Here is a 7,500-nt window from a genome sequence, read left to right on the forward strand (position 1 = left end):
CTAGGCATTGGGGGGGGGTCTAGGCATTGGGAGGGGGGTCTAGGCATTGGGGGTATGGTCTAGGCATTGGGAGGGGTGTCTAGGTATTGGGGGGGTGGGTCTAGGCATTGGGAGGGGGGTCTAGGCATTGGGGGTTGGGTCTAGGCATTGGGAGGGGGGGTCTACGCATTGGGGGTTGGGTCTAGGCATTGGGAGGGGGGTCTAGGTATTGGGGGGGAACTTGAGGTTCTACGCCAGTTATTGCCCGTCCAAGGACAGGTTTGGAATTGTTTGGCCCCAATCAAAGGCGTTTAATCCAACCCTCTTAATTATCTTTGAGGTCAGTTTGACCCCAGTCAGTGTTTAAAGTCTCAAAACGAACGATGAACATCGCTTTAAGCTACTTTTCCTGGGATAACCAGGCAAGCCTAACATCAGCACGACGACACCGTTACAGTCTTCACCGTCCTGTGTGCAGTTTGTTCGCACTGCTGTTCTTTGTTTAGGTTGTTTTGGACGTTACTGGGGTCAGTATAACCTGCGACTTTATAGTCTTGCCTCTACTTTAGGGCCCTAAGCCTAACAGAACCACAGCTGTAGTAGTGCGAGGGTCACTGATAGGTCACTCCAGTCGTGGAAGGGGACGTGATTCCGGCCAGAGCTTTGACAGAGGCTTAAATAGCTTGGGTTCTCCGCGGAGGCTCTTCTGACTGCAGCCGTCCTGGTTTGGGGTTCAGAGAAAGCCTTGATTATGTCGTCCACGTTGGTCAGTCGGCGTTTCTGGCCGAAATGCCGCGCTGTAAGAAAGCATGGTGGCGTTAGTTCCGATTACCGCCTTTGGTGGAACTTTGTGTTGGACGATCTGTGATCACCGACTTCGAGTAGCTCAAAAAATAAAAGTTAGTTTAATAGTTTAACCACACGTGGCCAGCAGGGGGCACCACACACGGGGTTTTGGAGGATGGTAAAGAGCGCCACTGTGCATGTCGGCCCCTCTCGGTTGAAGCTGAAGAGGCAAAACAAGTTTGGTGTCTGAAGTTTGCTACCTTAGTTTTAAGCTAAAGCTATGAGGCTAATGTAGCTAACAAGCAATGGAAGTCTATAGGCACCGAGTTAGCATCTTGCAAACTGCGTGGCTAAATTAGTTTGTGTCGAGTTGTTTAAACAATAACGAGTCGATTTGATGTGTTTTCTGGCACTCTTTGGTTTCCTGGATGGGGATTATGCCTACCATGGGAACGGTTCCAGCTAGAACCATGGGTTCTCCATAGAACCATTTCATGTGTAAATTTTCCTTCACAGAGTGAAATATTTCTTCAGACTGAAAGAGAATGTGTTGCCTAGGGTTCTGCATAGGACCTTTCTGAAAATGGTTCTATATAACACCAAAAAAAAGGGTTCTTCAGTACTCACAATGTCAAGCTATAGAACCATTTCACCATGCAAAGAACCATTTAAGCATGAAATGATTTTAGAAACACTCTTAACAAAGATGGTTCTTTAGTAGTTCTTTTTTAAAGGAAATGGTTCTTTGCATGGTGAAAACGTTCTTCAGATTGATGGAGAGTGTGTTGTGTAGAACCCTTTTGTAAGTGCACCAAAAAGGTTCTTCTATTTTGTCGATGTCAAGCTTTTAAATATAGCAGAACCCTTTGTGGTGCTTTATAGAACACTTTCACCATGCAAAGAACCATTTAAGCATGAAATAGTTAGGTACACTGCTAAAAAGGTGGGTTTTCAAGGGTTCTTTAGTAAAAGATACGGTTCTATTTAGAACATTGGATTCTACATTAGACTATTTTATGCTTAACCAGTTCTTTGCATGGTGAACTGGTTCTTCAGACTGATGCTGTGAAATGCTTGTAACAACAGAAGAACCTTGTTTGGTGCTGTGTAGAACCACATACAACACAACACATGATCAGTGTGCATTCAATGCAGTCTTCAAAAAAAGGTGCCAAAAGGGTTCCTTTAGTAACGCAATACAGGAACCACCTTGCTCTGTAAATGAGATGTACTAGTGTGCAGAACCTTTTAATGTTTATAGAACCTGCCGGCAACGTAACATGAACATTCTTGAAACCTTTAAAAAAGTTGTCTCATTTACAGAAACGGTTCTTCAGGTTGATGGAGAATGTGTTGTATAGGGTTCTGTATAGTTTGGTGCTACATAGAACCTTTTTTCCGAGCCATATACAACATTAATCTAAAGAACCATTTCACCATACATAGAACCATTTAAGCATGGAATGGTTCTTTATGCGATGGACTGGCGAGCTGTCCAGGGTGTATCCAGCCTTCCGCCCGATGACCGCTGGGATGGGCTCCAGCGACCCCCTCACGACCCAGAGGGAGAAGCGGCTTAGAAGATGTGTGTGTGTGTGTGTGTGTGTGTGTGTGTGTGGTTCTTTATAGAACTCATAGTTCTAAGTAGGACTGTTGCCTTTTTACTAAAGAACCCGTGAAGAACCCTCAAGTGTCTAGTCCTCGACTGCACAGCTTTCTGAATGGAGACTCTTCACTGAAAGGAAGTGTAGTAGCAGGACGAGGCCTCAGGAAACTGACCCTATGCAGCAAACGACTGGACAAACGGTCATCAGACTAGATGATGACGTACCGTTGTCCATGTCAGATGGCGGTACGTCAGTGTCAGAGGCCAAGAAGGAAGCTTATCAGGAGGAAAGCGCTTCAATAGAACAGCTGGTCCAGAGGTGAGAGGGACAGAACTTCACAGGAGGCTTCTTCAACCATGGTGGACCAACAGTGGAGATCTCGCTGGTTTACTGTCTGGTCATGCGGACTGATAAGCCTGAGCGAGTGTGTGGCATTTCCAGTTGGGTCCCCGTGATCTAAATGCATGAAAGTGCTGGATGTAAACACTGCAAAACAACTCTGATTGCGGGTCTCCGAGAAGATGAGATGGGAAATGTCAGCCGTAAGTGAGACGAGGAGAACAATGTCACCTTCAGCCGATACAGACGCGGTATTGCAGAGAACCGGGGGGAAAGATCAAAGGCGCATTACAAGAGGCACAGAAGCGCACACACACACACACACACACACACACACACACACACGTTTGGCTTTGTACCTTCAGGATACGGCATCATACATATATATATTTATTTATTTTTTGTTGTTTTTCAGTTTTTGATAGAATTTGAAAATACCTCTTGATCTTTACACTGTATGTCAATTTCATGATGAATGGACCAAAACAAACGACGGAAAAAGGTGTGGAAAAAATTCTGGTTCCATTGACTTACATTAAAAGTAAACTAGGTTTTTTCCTTCTCCTGTAAAGTTGCTGTTTTGGAGATACGATGTGAGGTTTTCTTCCGACAGCAGCAAAATATCATGACCACCTCCTCGTTTCTTCACTCACTGTCCACTTTATCAGCTCCACTGACCGTATAGCTGCACTCTGTAGTTCTACAGTTACAGACTGTAGTCCATCTGTTTCTCTGATACTCTGTTACCCTGTTCTTCAGTGGTCAGGACCCCCATGGACCCTCACAGAGCAGGTACTGTTTGGGTGGTGGGTCATTCTCAGCACTGCAGTAACACTGACGTGGTGGTGGTGTGTTAGTGTGTGTTGCGCTGGTGCGAGTGGATCAGACACAGCAGTGCTGCTGGAGTTTTTAAACACCTCAGTGTTGCTGCTGGACTGAGAACAGTCCACCAACCAAAAATATCCAGCCAACAGCGTCCTGTGGGCAGCGTCCTGTGGGCAGCGTCCTGTGACCACTGATGAAGGACCAGAGGATGACCGACACAAACTGTGCAGCAGCAGATGAGCTGTCGTCTCTGACTTTACATCTACAAGGTGGACCGACAAGGCAGGAGTGTCTGATAGAGTGGACAGTGAGTGGACACAGTGTTTAAAAACTCCAGGAGTGTTTGTGTGCTGAGATGATCCCAGAAGGTGTTGGTGTTGTTCTCGTGAACCGAAAACTAGAGATGCACTGATACCAATACCTGATCCCTTAGTATCATCTGATACCACTTTCCGATACCGATACTAACTCGGTCTAACCGCACTAACCTATAAGTCCTGATATTTATACAGTATTATATTTTGGTCAGATCTGTGTTCTGCGTCACAAATAACACACACTCAGCTTGGCTAGAAGGCATTTACTAAAGATGCTAAAGAAAACTCATTTATGTTTATTTGATGTATATATTTAGTATTTAATATTATACACGGTATTTCCAAAAGTATTCGGTCATCTGGCTTCACACACATATGAACTTGAGTGAGATCCCATTCTTAATCCATAGGGTTTAATATGATGTCGGCTCACCCTTTGCAGCTATAACAGCTTCAGCTCTTCTGGGAAGGCTTTCCACAAGGGTTAGGAGTGTTTATGGGAATTTTTGGCCGTTCTTCCAGAAGCTCATTTGTGAGGACAGATGCTGATGTTGGGACGAGAAGGCCTGGCTCACAGTCTCCACTCTAATTCATCCCAAAGGTGTTCTATGGGGTTGAGGTCAGGACTCTGTGCAGGCCAGTCAAGTTCTTCCACACCAAACTGGCTCATCCACGTCTTTATGGACCTGCTTTGTGCACTGGTGGGCAGTCATGTTGGAACAGGAAGGGGCCGTCCCCAAACTGTTCCCACAAAGTTGGGAGCGTGAGATTGTCCAAAATCTCTTGGTGCTGAAGCTTTAAGAGTTCCTTTCACTGGAATTAAGGGGCCGAGCCCAACTCCTGAAAAACACCCCACACCATGATCCCCCCTCCACCAAACTTTACACTCAGCACAATGCAGTCAGACAAGTACCGTCTCCTGGCAACCACCAAACCCAGACTCGTCCATCGGATTTCCAGATGGAGAAGCGTGATTGGTCACTCCAGAGAACACATCTCCACTGCTCTAGAGTCCAGTGGCGGCGCTTTACACCACTGCATTCCACGCTTTGCATTGCGCTTGGTGATGTAAGGCTTGGATGCAGCTGCTCGGCCATGGAAACCCATTCCATGAAGCTCTCTACGCTGGTCTTGAGCTGATCTGAAGGCCACATGAAGTTTAGAGGTCTGTAGTGATTGACTCTGCAGAAAGTCGGTGACCTCTGCACACTATGCCCCTCAGCATCCGCTGACCGCTCTGTCATTTTATGGTACCCCATCACCAATACAGATCCTGCATTTAAGTGCTAGTATTTGCACTGATAACAATACAGTGTCAGTGTCAGTGCAACACTATCCAAAACCACCAGTGAACCACCGCATGTCTTTAAAGCTTTTACATGAAATATACGGTAAAATAGTGAAAAATCTGAAGAAAGGTTTTCTTTCCCTCACGACGCCCTGCATGTATCCCTCCACCGTGAATGGATTTTAAAATTATGTATAAGGTAAAAGCCTAACATCAAAACTATCAATGCATCAGGCGTTTCCTGTAGGAACTTTCTGTGAGGAGCTTTTAGAGGTGGACGTCTGGTTCCCATCACCACCACTGTGAGCAGCTCTGACTCGGTCAGTTTCTCCAGAACAGAGCCGTTAAATTGTGCTTTGGAAAGGTTGGTGGACTTCCCCTTTGCTCAGTGTTTTGCACATGCCAGCCCAAAGTCAGTGGGCCACTGCTTCACACACACACACACACACACACACACACACACACACACACACACACACACGTATATATAGAACTATCTTCTATATATCTTCTCCCCATCAGGATCACTCAAACCGGATTTTCAAACATTCGCGGCGCCCTCAGCACTTTGGCAGGGTCTGATTCCGTAGGCGGCTGCTAAACGGAGCGTCTGGCTCGTAACCGAATGACAGAGAGACTCACTGCTTTTCCGAGGAGCCTGAAAAAGGGAATCTGTGCAGTGGAACATGAACGTATCGTGACTCTTTATTGGACTGAGGTTCTTCTTCAGGACCAGAGAACTGAGCCGCAGTTTCATCAGAGAGTCTCTCTTTCATGCTGTCGTTTCATCTCTGTGGTGGAAGACTGTCTTTCTTAGTATTATGGGATTGTTTCGTCATGGGGGCGGAACTAGCCGTCTCCATGGAGAACGCTTCCTAATTACTGAAGCTTAATAACAGTCTTCTATTTCCAGTCCAGGGTGTACTGTGGAAACCTGCATAGTACAGTAGTACTGCTTTAGAGAGGGGTAGCATGCAGTACACGCTTAAAGCAGATGGTTCTAGAGAGGTTCTTAGGAAAGGGAATGGTTCTGTTTGGAACCAGGAGCTCATAGCTCTTTGCCTGGTGAAATGGTTCTTGGGATTGATGGCGAATGTAAGTTCTTCTGTTGTTTGGAAAGTGGGTTCTTCTTTTGCTTTGATGTTGCGCTCGTAAAAATAGCAGAACCCTTTTTGGTGCTAAAGAGAACCATTTGTAAAAAGGCCTCCTTTACTGAAGAACCCCTGAGGAACCATCTTTTTTAAGTGTGAAACTTGACGTTGAAACAATAGAAGAACTCTTTTTGGTGCTATATAGAACCATTTTAAGACAGGTTCTGTAGGGAACCATATACAACACATCCATTACAACATGCAAAAAGAACAATTTAAGCAGGAAACGGTTCTATATAGAACTCATGGTTCTATATCGGACCATTTAGTGTTCTAAGGAACCTTTGAAGAACTGTTTTTTTTTTAAGAAGCCTGACGTTATGGTTATATAGAACCATTTTCAAAAATGTTCCATGTAGAACTACTGATCTGAAGCACCATTTTAACATGCAAAGAACCATTTAAGCATAAAATGGTTTTGCATTGAACTCATGGTTCTAAATAAAACCTTTTTCTTTTCTAAAGAACCCTTGAGGAACCTTCTTTTTTTCAAGAATGCAGCGGTGGGTAAACAGGTGATATTTGATTGTTATCGTAAGTTTTATTAAGGTCTGCTTTTCTCAGCATATTGTGGGTTGTGGTACTTAAAGAGCACCGACCAACTAAAAATAGAACGTAATTAGTCCTGTCGTTTGGTTTTTGGGCCGTATGTAAAATGATAAACAAAAATCATCAAAATGCCTTTATGCATCATGATATATGAGTTTTTTGCCATGTCACCCCACCCGAATGCATCCACTACATCCGTGTAGTAGTCATGGATCATTCTAGCAGTATAAGGAATCGCTTAGGGCCCCCCAGGCCACAAGGGCCCCCCCATATTTTTTGTCAATAGGGAGGATATATGCAATTATACAGTAGGTAGTTTCGGCCCCGCGAGCTGATTGGTTGAGAGGCGTCTAACAAACACTGTATCACTCCACTGAGACGCTGTTGCTAAGCAACCACTCTGACAGCTGTAGGAGCCACTCGAGCCGTTTGAACGTTTTCACTTCTTACTTTACCACAAACAGAAAACAGACACTGTTAAGATCACATCTGACCGACAGCCGATTTGGTCCGACTCTGAAGACGAGACGACACTAAATTCCCAAACTGTCGTCACCACTGAGCAGCTTTTCAGTCGGCAGCTGTGACAGAAGAACAGCTGAACAACCTGGAATCAGCCAGAAATGAACCCAACACCATTCGCCAGACGTGTCTGATCT

General features: G+C 45.1%; 1 protein-coding gene across 1 annotated transcript in view; it reads left to right on the forward strand.

The window, feature by feature from the left end:
* The window catches only part of olfm1b (olfactomedin 1b), a 50,182-nt gene that overhangs the window by 1,043 nt on the left and 41,639 nt on the right, over positions 1 to 7,500 (forward strand). The window lies entirely within an intron of this gene.

This window comes from Pygocentrus nattereri, chromosome 16 (genome assembly GCF_015220715.1).
Source record: "Pygocentrus nattereri isolate fPygNat1 chromosome 16, fPygNat1.pri, whole genome shotgun sequence".
Taxonomy (NCBI): Eukaryota; Metazoa; Chordata; class Actinopteri; order Characiformes; family Serrasalmidae; genus Pygocentrus; species Pygocentrus nattereri.